Source organism: Talpa occidentalis, unplaced genomic scaffold (assembly GCF_014898055.3).
Source record: "Talpa occidentalis isolate TD23 unplaced genomic scaffold, MPIMG_talOcc4v2.1 talOcc4.1903, whole genome shotgun sequence".
NCBI lineage: Eukaryota > Metazoa > Chordata > Mammalia > Eulipotyphla > Talpidae > Talpa > Talpa occidentalis.
The window spans coordinates 1-14,982 of NW_023601967.1; the positions used below are offsets into that span (position 1 = coordinate 1).

The 14,982-nt window shown below is 36.5% G+C and overlaps 1 pseudogene; it reads left to right on the plus strand.

Moving 5' to 3' along the window:
• Window positions 1–13,796: 13,796 nt before the first annotated feature.
• Window positions 13,797–14,495, plus strand: LOC119250983 (mediator of RNA polymerase II transcription subunit 6-like; annotated as a pseudogene).
• Window positions 14,496–14,982: the final 487 nt, after the last annotated feature.

The window sequence follows — 14,982 nt, forward strand, 5'->3', positions numbered from 1 at the left end:
CTGCTGCAATAAAGGAAAGGCAAGGATCCACAACTACCCTCACAAGCTAGCAAAATGCAAGAAAGATTTCTATCCAATCTCAGCCTGCATGGCCCACTGACATCTACATTTTGTGCTTCTAACCTCTAGAACTGTGACAGCAAATTCTCTCATTTTAACCCATTTGGGTGCTTTGTGTAAGGAGTCCCAGGAAGTGAGTACAGTAGGGGAAATTGTTTAGATGTATACTCCTAATATGTGAGACTCTTCGTGAAACCAGTAAGACATATACTATACTGGCTTTGATATGGCTTGATACTTTTGTCTCTGATTTTACCAACTTCTTAATACCTTCTCCCTAATGGGGAGAAATAGAATGCATTCTTCAATTGCCTTGAGTTTTTTTTTTTCCAAAGCAAAAACATAGGGGCCTCCCTGGTGGTGCAAATGGTTAAGACACAGCACTATGAAGCTATCTGCAGCCACTGTAGCACCAGTTCAATTCCTGAACAGGGAGATGACCCACATGGCACCACAGACCTCTCCTGACTTGCCAGCTGCTCCCCTAGGCAGTGTATTTCAATAAATCCAGCTGTTCTGCTCCCCACTCTGTCCCTGGTGAATCCTCTCACCCCCCCCCCACACCTCTGTCCTACACCCCAGTCCTTGTATGCATAAATAAATAAATCTAAAAAAAAAAAAAAGCAGAAACTTATGAGAGAGTTGCTGCTTAGACAATACATGGTGTTTTTTGCTTTGTGTTTAAACATTTTTAATTAGGAGCACAGAGCCTAGTAAAAGAAGGCATTCATTGCTTCCCTAAGTCTCTTAATATTAACTGAGGATACTTTAACTCTGTCTCATCTGTATCTTTTCTTTGTTTCTGGAGGAGCATTTTATTTCACAGACTTGAAATCCTTGTGTCCTTTTATGGCAAAATTACATGAGGAAATATTGAGGCGGGTTTCCAACAGTGATGGTCTTATATGTGGCCATAGGCTTACTTCCATTTTTTTCTTGTCTCACCTGGATCTGGATGAGTAGAATGAAGAAGGTGAGAAGTGAACTTTTATGGAAGAGTCAAGGATTTCAGGATATCCTTGGAGTTTCCTGGTTAACCTCTTTTAGCATTTTGCAACCTGCCTCACACTCCTTTTTATTTTTTTTAATTTCCTGCCTCACTGCCTCTTTGGCAGGCTCCTCTGCCTCACACTTCTTACACAACTTAAAATTTTTTCCTAAACATTTTAAATCATAAAAAGCACAATAGAACTTGGCAGTTTTAAGTGAGCTATGATTTCTTCACATCTTTTTTCCTTTAGAGAATATGAAATCAAATTTTAGTAAATCCCATTTTGATTTCCCTGAAAATTGATAATTTTTAAAATGGAAAGAGTGATTGTTCTTTTTAATTGATATCCCCCATATTTTTGGCTTAGAATTTTAAAAAAGTAAACATTTGAGTTTTTTTAAATTAGAATACCCAAAAAATCAGAGCAAACTATTTTTATTGGGATATCATTTCATGTTCTAAAGTCTGTGCCATAGAAATGTATTTGTCACTTTGAGGATGTTGAGATATTTGTTATTGTAGACAAGGTTTTAATTGACAAGTATAAATACTACTTGTTAAAACTTCTAATTCTTACAAAATTCAAGTTAATATTTAACACATGAAACAAAGTAAGAAGTAAAGAAAGCTTTAACTCTAAAGTTTCACCATTAAAACATGCTTTAAAGCTTTCTGAACTTAATCTGAACCTTTATTTTCAGCTAGGTGCCATTCAGGAATCTGAAAGGGGAGTGACAGAAACATTGTTTGAAACTGCCTCTAAAACAACTTAAACCCCTGGAATGCATATTCCAGGGCATCTTTAGCAAGCAGTAAACCCCAGAGAGAATTAGAATAGAGAATAATTTCTGGGAGCCCCATTTCTGTCTTTCTCCTCTTCTTACCCCATAGGAGTAATGTGGGTGCACATGTACCTTGGGGGCTGGATGAGTCATGAGGCCAGGCACCAAGATAAGGAATACACCAGAAGGAAAACCTGAACTTTTTGCCACACTGGCTTATCCCTTCTTCCCTTTTCCTCTCTTGATTACTAACTCTACCATCAAAGGAAGGAGCTTGGAAATAACTTTCATGATACTTCCCCCTCCCTTGTTCCCCATTCATATTCTTATTCGCATCAAATCTAGAGTTACCTCCTTTCCATGTCATGTTGCCCTTTCATTCGTAGGCTTTGGAATCCTTGTGCACAAGAACAATTACAGTAGGCTCCTATTTGGCTTTCCAGTGCAGCCTTCTCTCCAACCTAAATTTCATGCTGACATTAGAGAAATTACAAATAGGAAAAAATTACTTGTCTGCTTAAAAACTTAAAAAGTTTTCCATGCTTTTGGGGTAAATCTTGATCCCTAGAGCTGATCCCTGCCTTCCTACCCTAAGACACATTCTGTCTTGATTTTTTTTCAAGTATTTCTCTCCCCTTCTTCCCGGTGTGCCCACTCTACCCTGTGTCTATTTCTTTTGTAGACTGTACAACTCAATATAAAATATTTTTTTACTTGCTTCTCTACCTTGTTTTCCTCTCTGCCCCCCAGTGAAGAATAAGTCCCCTGAAAACAGGGACTGTTGTATTTGTTTTTATATTGCCAGCACTTTGTTGGCCCATAGAGATGCTGAATATTTTTGATATGAGAGTATGAGTGAATGAATGAACCTGATGCAATTTTAACTTTGAGCTGGCGTGGGAAACTCTGGGTTATGTTTAAATGTGTATTTTTTTGGTGTGTGTATTTCAGTGTTTATTTTTATAAAAGCTTTGGTCCCATCCTAACTACTATCCCTCATGGTTGTTTTCTAGTTGCTTGACTTAAAGCTTTTGTCTCTAGTAGTATTTGACTTTTCATGGAGCAAATATTATCTGTGACCATACACTATCAGCTCTCTTGTATCATATTTCCCTTCCTTTGTGTGGACAACCAAGGGTTTACTGTGGCTGCAGTGCAATTGGCAGCTGTCAGAATCAAAACTCATTAATAAAATAACGATAATGCTTCAAAGAACATTACATTACTCCTTCAAAGTCCTTTGTGAACATTATCTTATTAATCATCACAATAGCTCAGGGGAAGATAAACATTGTTAGTTATCTTACCTAGATCATATTTTGAAGGAGCTTTTTTCCCCCTTGTTATTGTTTGATTATGCTATGAAATCTGGATAGCAATTTTCATATTGGCTATTTGGATATAATTTGATATGCTGATGTAAAATTTCCCTGGATCAGTAAGGTGGTTTTATTTTTATTTTAGATGTCTCACCCGGACTCTTGTCGAATTCTTTCCAGAGAACTGAGCAAAGAATAACAAGCAAAAAGAATCAGATATTTCTTCTCAAGAGCTGAAATTTTCTGGATAGTTTGAGGTTCATTAAGCCATTAGTTCATGATTTAGAAAGAAAAAGATGAATTATTTGTGTACATGCTAGGTGTTAATGTAATTGTTGAATGACGGAATGATGTACTAATTTGTAATGTAGCAGTTTAAATGAAGGGCTTATGTAGAAAATTTGTATACTAGTCAGGGATTCGACTAGCAAATTGTATCAAGTAGCTAAAAGAGACTTATTTTTAGGAGATGAATCTTACCTAGAAAATTGGTTTAAAATCTTTTTCTGAGTAGTTCTGTCCTCACCTCATCTCTAGCATCCGATGTTTTTCTCATATCACTTTTCACACATTTTATAGTTATTTATTTACAACTTTACTTTTCCTTCTGTAGCAGGGACCATATTTCTTGTGTTCCTAACATATAATAGGGGCTCAGTAAATGACTGTGGAATTGAAAAAAATTAACTAGAGAAACCTTATGAAAAACATTGAAAGGAATATATGTTAAATTTCAAAATTATGGGAAGGGGATATCAAGTACTTGGGCATTCTATTCAATTTGGGTGTCAGGTATACTCAGTGTATTTTGCGTGAAGAATTTAAAATCATCCAACAAATGGCACAATGACTGGAAGATTTTCTTCTTTTAAGAGATGAACATTCTCACAGGTAATATAGGCACTTCCTATTTTCTAAGATGGAGTCTTATTTAGTGGGAGTGTCCAGGATGGAGCGGCCAGTGGTGCAGCTATGACTCTGTTATCTGTGGTGCTGGGAAAGTGTTCTGAGATGAGACTTCCTGAGGTTTACCTCAAATTCCTTTCCAGTCTAGGCAGACATTTCTGACCTCATAGATTACTGTCAAATCCATGTCCACTCCATAAGCACAGACTTAAAAGACCAAGCTGGAGGCAGGCAGTTGTGGTAATCAAACATAGGCCTTTCCTCAGCACAATAGTATTGTAGCAGTGGGGTGTGAGCTGAGTGGAAGGGCCTCACATTTCTCTTATCTTGTGTTTCCCTTCCTGGTTAACACACACACACACACTTTCCACTGACACCCTTTCTTGCACTCTATATACTGTGCCTCCAGGCAGTGCCAGTGCCCAGGTCAAAGATGGAAGGTTTCTGAACACCCCTTCCCAACCACCACCCCCACACCCCTTCAGTTTGAACAGACTCTTGAAACCATTCTCCAATCCCCAGGGAATTGTATCTCATTGTTGAGAAATGCCTGAATAGAACACACAGGCTTCTATAAGCCTCATTTTAAGATCGGAGATAAGACACCTTTATATTTCTAAAATCTTGTTCATTCTTGTCTTTTCTCTTTCAAGTAAGAAAGTTGGTGCTGACAACCCATAGAGTAAGCATAACAAAGAGGATTAAATGTGATTTTTGATTCCAATATTAGAAAAGTGGATCTTCTACAACTTTATGCTGCAGAGGGAAGAAACATAGCCATTGGCTTTCTAGAAAAATTATCATTCTCTAACCATAAAATCCCAAATCAGTCTAGTCTCTTCAGCTTTAGTTCTTATGCTTTGCACTCAGTAGTGCTCATATCAGCATCTGTTTCTTTCTTTTAACAAAATAACATTGTTTTGAGAAAATGTCTGTGCCTCAATTGTCCATGTTTTGCACAGCAATTTTAGATTGGATATTCATAGCAATTAGGGCTGTGATTACTCTCTTGAGCAGTCTGCTACACATGAATATATCCCCAATGCTGAAACTTCTGTCAGGGAGTGTTTTGTAGCTTTGGGAGCTACAGAACTCTGCATGACTCTATTTTCAGCAGACTTTTAAAAAAAGCCATGGATCCCTATATTCAAGGAAAACTTTAGAGGTAGGTCATGCTTTGGTGGAAGCTCCGAAGAAGATGATAAACAGGCAGGGCTACCAGTTTTCAGTCACATTCGTTCCCATGGCAATTTGGCTAGTGTTTCTGCTAGCTAGTCTGGTAATCTGTAAGTCAGAATTTTCTACAAGTCTTGAAGCTATTCCCTGGAAACCAGGCAATGACAGTCATTACACGAAGCTCTGGCTCGTTAGCTCAAGCTTTGTGATTAGGTGGTGGAAGAGAATTTTCAAACTGTTTACTTCCCTTTTAAAAATTATAAATACTCCCCAAGCTAGAGGAATAATTGGCTCCACAAGCTTGGAATTTAGAGTTGGACAGTGTGGAGTTGATATATCCATAATCTTTTTCTGAAAAGGAAAAGTTGTGTCCAGATGATGATTCTATTTCATGTTTTTGAGTTAAACCATTTATTTATCAGATCAATCCATAGCCTTTTAAGATGCCAGATTAGCTGCAAAGTCCAAGCAAAGGTAAGTTGATGGGTTCATTATTTTTCCACTTACCAACCAAAAGACTAAATTGAAAGTTTAGTGAACTTGTATCTCCTGTGTCCCCAATTCTGCCCTCAACCTTACCTGAAAGGTTAATTATAATTCTAGCTCTGATATGAAGAAGACAATCACTTAACCTCATAGGGTTCACTTTTCTCTTCTGTAAAATAAGCAGAGATTGGACTGAGATGATCAATATGACCTCTCTAGTTGCTAACTATTAATGATTACTGGGCCCTCATGGCCAAACAGCCATTTCAGGAGTGCCCCACAGAAACCTGAACCACTGTTCATTCTCTTAGATTCCCACAATTCTGACCCTGGAGTTATACACTATAGTGGCTCAATGTGGGGTGGTTTGAAAGTATGACCAAGTTTCATCTAAGACTTAAAAATCCTTCCTTTCCAGATGCTTTGAAGTGTTGCCACTGAAGCCTCAAGTTCAAATATTATTCTTTCTGGTATGAGTCGTGGACAAATAACACATTAAATCATTAACAAATTATATGAATTGTTTTTATTTCCTCCATGGCAGGAAGACCCTAGAGAAGTATGAGAATGTGGGGTAGATGATGCAGAAGAGGAAAAATTTCCTTCTATCGTTTTATGTTCTGTGGTCAGTCCCATGAATTAAGCTGACAAAAGACAGATTAACAGGACAAAAACTTACAAATTTTAGTTAATATTTTAATATGCACACAGGAGTGTGCAAAAGGAAAATGAAGAACCAAAGAAGTTTGTTTAACCCCAAAGTTTATGTATCTTTTAAAACAAAGAATGATAAATTGAGGGATAGGACAGTACCAAGGGGATTGGATTTAGGAAGTAAATTATGGGATAGTGACTTAAGAAATAGGTGGGGAAAATAATGGAAGATCAGGGTTTTTTTAAATGGGTTTATTCGTGCAAGCCTTTTTTGGCATTAACTTCTATTCTCTGGTGATAAGACTGTCTGTCTTTTCCTGGTACAGGGAGAGCACCTTTCTCATGGGAAACCTTATCACCTGCTTTAGGTAGAAAGGGAGAGGTCAGAGAGCCCTTCCTCTTCTGTTTCTCAGGGGCTTTCAGTTTAAAATAATCAATATGCTTAAGTGGCATGTTTTGGGGGTGACATGTTCTGAACCTGTTCATTCAAAAAGTATTGATGGTGAGGAAATGGAGATTGAAGGAAGGTTTTTTTTTTTTTAATAACTGGATTTAAATATAGATTCATTTAAAATTTTTGTGTCTTAGTTGCTTTAAGTTTGTAGTAGCTTCTTTTGGAGGACTGTTGTGGAGACTGTGTCACCTATTGTGTCTAGTACCTGGTGTGCAGTAAGCACTCACAAAGCAGAACTGCTATCTAAGCATAGTTTTACCCACAACTAGGTTTGCAATTAGAAGTTTGAATCATCTATTTGAAAATAAAACTCAAATAGAAGTTCTGGTGTCAAGGCACAGACAGACACACCTTCCCACTTGAGGAGCAACTTTTTATTTCATAATCTGTGCCTGTGGCACAGTTAGACTGAGATGCCAAGAAGTACTTGTTCTCTGATCTTCCTCACGCATCTTCCAATACCTCTGAGATTTTTGGCACATGTTTCAAAATGTGAAAATGGGGGTGGTACTCTCTAAACAGTAAAATCACATTAAAAGCTCATTTTATATTCTTCCATTTGAATATGAACTACAGTGTGGAGACATTTTTTGTTTTTGTTAGACGGTGGATTTTCTCTCTTTTTATCTGTCTTCCATTAGGGAAGTATTTTATGATTGCTTTCATGGTTTATTTTGTGGAAATAAGAGTCTATTGTTCTTTCAGGGAAAGAAAAAAAAAACCTTACTGCAATAACCATTTAGAATGGGGAAAAGGAAGGAAAGTATTTTGGAGAAAAATAATTCCTTTCCCATCTTTCTCTTAAGTTGTATATCTTGGAACTGGTTTTCCATTATAGATACCTTCTCCTGTGTTTATGAAAAAAATAATCTCTAAGAGGACAAAACCCATAGGATTTGTCCATTTTTCTAACTAATTTTCAGGCATGATGCAAAAATGCCATTAAGAAACTCTGTTCTTTGTCCAGCCCAATTTAAAAATATTTCTTTAGAGCTTACAAAAGATTTCAAAAACAAGTTAAAGGACTTCTCTTAAAAAAGGACTTCTCTGAGTCCCCTTGGGGATGTGGAAATCAGATTTTAAAACGCTCTTCTGGAGCTAAAAAGAAACTTCTCTGAAGAGGAATGCAAATGGCCAACAGACATATGAAAAAATGTTCAACTCACTTGTAATCAGGGAAATGCAAATCAAAACTACCATGAGATACCATCTCACACCAGTGAGAATGGCACATATTAAAAAAACTAGCAACAACAAATGTTGGCGAGGATGTGGAGAAAAAGGAACTCTTGTGCACTGTTGGTGGGAGTGCAAACTGGTCCAACCACTATGGAGAGCTGTGTGGAGATTTCTGGACCTACTAAACATAGAGCTTCCATATGATCCAGCAATTCCACTCCTAGGTATTTACCCAAAGGACACAGAAACATCAATTCCAAAGAGCACCTGCACTCCTATGTTTATAGCAGCACTGTTTACAATAGCTAAGCTTTGGAAACAACCCAAATGCCCAAAAATAGATGACTGGATCAAGAAGATGTGGTACATATATACCATGGAATATTACTCAGCATTCAAAAAAGATAAACACATGCAATTTGCAGCAACATGGATGGCACTGGAAGGGATCATGCTCAGCGAAATAAGCCAAAAAGAAAAAGAAAATACCGGATGGTCTCACTCATAGCAGGAATCTAGAAAACTTAAATAAGGGACCAGGAAAATGAATATAAGAAAGTGAAAATCAAAATCAACAAAAAAACTATGAACCAGAGACACTTTTTGCGGGAGGGGAAGGATTGGGGTCAGAATGGGGCGTTTGCAATTGTATGGGGGAATATAAAAATTTAATATTTAAAAAAAAAAAAAAAAAAAAAAAAATAAAACGCTCTTCTGAACTGTCTCTGAAATATAATCTTGAATAGCATTAGACTATCTTCCTAGCAAAGGGCAGTTTTGATCTAGCTTTCAAGCAGAGTGATCATGGTGTAAGGTAGTCAGACGGTGCCCCCAATTTGGAGACTTTATTCACTTTTTTAAAGTTTTTTCTTCTAAGGAGGATTTGTATTAAAACATTTCCAGGTCAAAGCTTTATAGTCTCTTCAGAAACTCTAGAATCTACTACCAGAATAAATGCTACAAGGATAAGAACCAAACACAGGACTGCACATGATGCTGAAATGTATTTCATAATAACTAATTCACTGGACTCATTACATTAACTCTTTACCAAGTAGAAAAATGGGTTGCCTATTCAGATCTCTTATCTCCTTTCACCATATAGATTGTAAAGATAGATCTTTTTTCTGGAGGTTATTTCCTTTTATTCATTTAGAAATATTTTTATTTCTGGTTAGTGTTTTCCTTTGACAAGTTTTGTGAAACTGAGCAACTCTATATTTGATATTCTTTGGAATTCCCTGTGGTACTTTGTTTAGTTCTGGTTCTAGCTGCTCCATAAATACTGCTCTTGTCCATTTATTGGTTGGCTATCTTTGAGCTCAATCTGTAATACAGCAGAAAATTACAGAGAGGTCTGAGGCTTTTTCTTTATGCTCAGTTCAGCTAATAGGAAAGAATTTCTAAAGAAAATATCCGCTTATTGCTCTGCCCCCACTACACACCCTTCCCTTCTCATTAGGTCTGAACTATAAAAAGCAAGTCAAGACAGCAGAGCTTAGTTTAGCTTAATGTTTTGAAGGATAGGAAGATTGAACAGGTTCTCAAATCTTTTTTTGTTGGGTCTGACGATTGTAGTTTCATCACCCCCTCATTAAACTGTAAGGCAGATAAACTTAGCTTTTGAGTGATTTGCAGAAATACCTCCCTCCCCTAGATAGTCAAGAACTGGCTGTATTTCATATTGCTATGTTTTGCTGAATTCTTTTTTATTTTATTATTTTTAATTTTTCAAAATTTTTTTTATTGTGACATTGCTTGACAACATTATGTATTATTTAGAGATATAATATCACACTCTAGAGGAATTTGCTACAATACTACATCCACCACCAAGGTATTGAAAGTCCACCACCTTAGTTCATTGCCTTTTCTTCTTCTTCCTTTCCTCTCTGGAAGCATCAGTCAGATTTTTAGAGTTTGTTATTTTATTTGGTTTTATCGGCTCCTTTGTTTTATTTCTCTATAGTATACCTGTAAGTGAAATATTCTTGTGTTTGTCTTTTTCCTTCTGACTTCCCTCATTTAGTATAACCCCCTAGTTCCATCCCCATTGTTGCAAAAAAGTCGAGTTTATCTTTTTTATAGTTGAGTAGTATTCTATTGTGTATGTATGGCATGATTTTCTAGTTCATCCATCTGTCTTTGGGCACTTAGGTTGTTTGTTAAGTTCTTCCCAAGGAAGATTGTAATCAGATTTATCGAGGGTCATTTGTGTTGGGTCTACTGATTTATCAAGGGTCATTTGTTAGAAGCATTAGTGTTCCTCTGACCCAACCTTACCATTTTGCACAAGAGAAAGTCTCAGAGGACAAGTGGTTTATAAGGCCAAATAGCCAGTAGAAAATGGGTGATCAGGACTAGAGTCTTTGTCTAGATAGTTCCCCTTCTACCTATTTCATCACATCTCTTTGCTAACTAAAGAGATTGTCCCAGATCCAGAGATTCCCAGATTCAGATTCTTTGATTTACTTCACTCATTTATAAAATGGGGATGTCTTGATAATGAGATTATTTCTAGTTCCCACTTTTCACTTGTATGGGACTTACATTGATTTAGACCAAAGGAGGGGTGTTTTCAGCTACTTCACAAAAATATGTCATATTAAGGGAAATTTCTGAAGTGAGAAAGTAAAGGACAATCATGAAGAAAGGTCAAAGAGTAAATCTCTGCCCTTGCTTTTTTCCTGTCTCATCACACTAATAAATTTAAATTTGGATAACAATGAATACTTGATTTTAAGGAGATCTATGAAAATAGTTCTGATGGAACCAAAAAACAAAGACTTGCTATTGTTCCCATCACCACAGTTTGAAAGGTGTGGCAGAGGAAAGCGAACAGAGAATCTCAGATGAAACACAATATTGATATTTGGCACACAGAGATGATTTTCCACCCAAAGATACAAAATCCCTTTACCCACACTAATTACACCTCCCCACAAGACTAGTCCTTAGCACAGCCAGGTTGTCAGCAGAGGTTGACTTTGGCACTTCTGGCCCTTCTTGCTGTACCCCTTATTCTTTTTGATGTTGTTCTTACGGTTCCTTAAAGGTGGTGTAACCACCACCAACTTGCAATGATACGCTTGCCACTGATGGTTAAGAAAGCAATTTCCTAGTAGGTAAACTGATCTATTGAATCCAAATGTAGTGAGTGGTGCCCGGAATCTGCGTTTTTAAAATTAAATTATTTTTCATTGAGGTAACGTTGGTTATGACACTGTTTATGATTTAGGGGCATAGGTTGACACTTCTGCAGGAATGTTACCACAACATACCCACCACCAGAGCATCAATTATCCTCTGCCACAGTTCCAGGGTCCCTCTGTCCTTTCCTCCCCAATCCTTTTTCTTCCCCTCTAGTAGCCTCAGTTTTGCAGTCAGATTTCTAGGAGTAGTTTGGTTTAATTTTGTCTGTTTCTTTGCTTTGTTTCTCTATAGTCCACATATGAGTGAAATCATCCAGTGTTTGTCTTTCTCCTTCTGACTTATTTCACTTAGCATAATCCCCCCTGGTTCCATCCATATTGTTGCAAATGGCAAGATTTCATCTTTTTTTTTTTATAGCTGAGTAGTGGATTCTGCAATCTGAACAGCACTCCCTCCCTTACCCCCATGTTCTTTTACATACCAAGTTTTGAAAGCTGCTGAATTAGTAATCACTCCAGCCTCCAGAGATTTATGTTCTGTATCATCTGACAAATCCACTCTTCTGAAGTATAGGTGACAGATGTGATTTAATATGAGTTTACCAATGACACTGAAAAAACTTCTCTTTGTTTTAAGACAGGGGAAAATGGCCTCTTTGTAAAACAGTGGGCATTTGGAGTTGAATGAGGGACATTATTTTAAAAACATTAATTAAACTTTTTTTAATTTAATTTTTATTTTGCACAGAGACTAAGAAGACTAGATCAACTGAACAGACTTGGTATTTAAAATCAGAGAATCTTGGGTTTAAATTCTGACATGATCAGTTATTAACTTAGTGATCTCACCAATTGTTGTTCTTACTTTCACTTTCCTTTTTTATAGAAAGATTATAATACACACATATACATTTAAAAATATATAATACACACAAATACAGATAACATAACATATAGAGACATATAATATAAATTGGAGGTATTATTCTAAGAGTAAATGAGCTGTGACTGGAATACAGTGGTGGGTAGGGGTATCCAAATACTACCTCAATTAAAAATAAATTAATTAATTAAAATGAAAGAGTAAATGAGCTGTGTTTAGAGAATTGCCCCAAACCAAGTGGACGCCCCAAACATAGTCATTGCATCTGTACCATGGGACTGATATTGACTATGGTGGGCATAATATGGTAAATAATACAGCTATGTTCCATCTAACAAAAAGCTACAGTCAAATCAAAGAGAAAGAGAAAGTCATTTCGAGGAGGTAATTATTAAAACAATATTCATTCATTTGACAAATATTTGTTGAGTTTCTCCAACATGTAGCTACTGCTTCCAGTTAGTTGTTGATACCCAGGGTTTAATATGACAAATAAGCTTCCTCATGGAGCCTCCCTATCAGATACTATCAGTATCAATACTGAGAAGTACTACAAAAATAGTAAGACAGGGTTATGCTAGAGGGTGTAATAATTTTCTAGGGCTTCTGTATAAAATGCCACAAGTTGGGAGATTTAAAAACCACAAAAATTTATTCTCTCATCTTCAGAGACCAGAAATCTAAAGTCAAGGTGTGCTGGCAGGCTTGGTTTTTTCTGGACTCTTGGTCTGATGAAAATGTATTCATATATATCTTTTAGCTTCTGATGGTCCTGGGCATTCTTTGATAGTCCATGGTAGAGAAGAACTGTGCATGCTCCAGGGAAGAAAAGAACATCAGTGTGGGAGAAGCAATCAGAGCAAGGGATAAACTCAGAGATGTAGCAGGGAGGGCAGATCGGACAGGGTTTCGTAGTCAATCATTTTATGTTTTTTGTTTGTTTATTTGTTTTTTAGTATTGTTGCAATATGAAGGTAGGAGGGACTTTATTGGGGAGGCATAGTAGGCAGTTGGGTAGGCAATTCTGAGCTCAGGAGAAAGTCTAGACCAGGTATGTGTTTTCTAGTTGTCTGTATGGTGTTTTAAGCTATATGTTTTTTTAAGCCATGGAACAGGGAAAGAATGGCAATAGAGAAGACATAGTAATAATTCCAAAATTTAGAGTCCAGGAGGAAGAATGAGCAAAAGACAGTGGGAAAGAGTAGGCAGATGGATGAGAGGAAAACCAGAATCCTATGGTGTCATGGAAGCCAATATAAGGCAATATTTGTTTAACTGTGTTGAATGCTGGAGAGAAGTTGAGTGAAATGACAGCAGAGGATGAAATTGATAAAATGAGTGTAAGTGGTGTCTTGAGATAAATGACTTCAGTGGACTGATCGAGCTGAGAATCCAACTGAAGGGAATTGAAAAGTAAACGAAACATGGGAAGTGGCAGACACTAAGTTTAGGTAACTCTTTTAAGATTTCTGTTATGAACAGATAATTTACTATTCAAGCCAGGACACTTTTGAGAGTGAAGGAGGGAAGGGCATGCTAAGAATAAATCCCATTATGTAATAAAAAATAAGATTCTTGATGCATAATTTATATACCATAAAATTTATCCTTTAAGATGTACAGTTTGATAATTAAAATGATATAAATTTGAAGTAATATTTGTTAAGTAATTGGTTTGAGCAAATCTGGTGGATTTATAGATGTTTTTCCAAAAGTTGTTTCAAAAAGAAAATCCTGGCGAATGTTTTGGAATTATGGCATCAGTGGATATGTGAGATAATCTGCTGAGAATCTCTTGGATTGATAGTTTCCTATTTCCTTGTTTTGAACAGTAGAAATGTCCTGGATTACTTTTCAGAAAGAAGTAATCTTCCTTTTATAACAGGACATGTAATGAAGTTGTCAAAATACGGAGGCTAACAGAGCATATAATCAGATGGCAGACATGGAATACTTCCTTTTACATGCTCAAGAACCCATTCTTTTTATTGTTTGGAAGTCACAGCGGCAGTCCTCTATCCAAGTTATCCCACTAGTTGATTCTTCCATAATTGCTGGAGAGATCTGTCAGGCACCAGTCTTAGTGTCAGTTATAAACTTCAGAGTGCTCACTGCAGTGCACAGCATTCAATCAGATTTTGCTGAAGCTGGGTCATACTGCCAATATCAACCTTCCAAATGGTATTGGTGGCACTTCAGAGATTAAGAAGAGCAAGGTAAATTCAACCCAAAAGCCAAGAATAACCAATGTGTGGATGCTTTATTCGTAGGCCTTATACAAAAATTTGCAGCCAAATTTGTGCAGCAAATTGTCTGACGAAAAATCTATGCCAGAGGATCAGATGAAGAAAGAGATTGAGCCTTTACCAGAAACTGTAAAATCTGAAGAGATTGCAAAGAATGTCCAATGGTTAGTGAGCACTAAATGTCCCCCTAAAAAATGACTTCAGTGAGTATTGGATGAGAGGGAAGCTTGCAAGACTCCTCTTGTCCTTTATTATAACTCATTACTATGACTGTTCTTGAATTTTAAAATTTTTTGTTACAAGCCTCTCATTTGTATAAAATGTGCTTATTCGTTAAGAAAGGATGAAAGGATCCTCATGCTTTCCATCTGAATATTTGCTCTCTATCTTTTGTAACCTTTTCTCTTCTGGACTCCAGTAATTTCCTCAATCCACATTTGTACTCTCTGTACATTTAAAATAAAATAAAGTTATTTGTATAAATAACTTAAAAAAAAGAAAATCTCTCTAAACTATTATTTAAGGTAGTAAAGAAAATAATTTAATTCTCACTATATTGATTTTCTGAGCAGTAAAAAAAAAACTAAGCAAAAATAATTATTTACTAAGCAAATATTTATTTAATATTTGAAAGGGTCCTTCATTGTCTCTCTTTCTATTACTTTTCTAAAAATGTGCTTTCCTAGCAATTCCA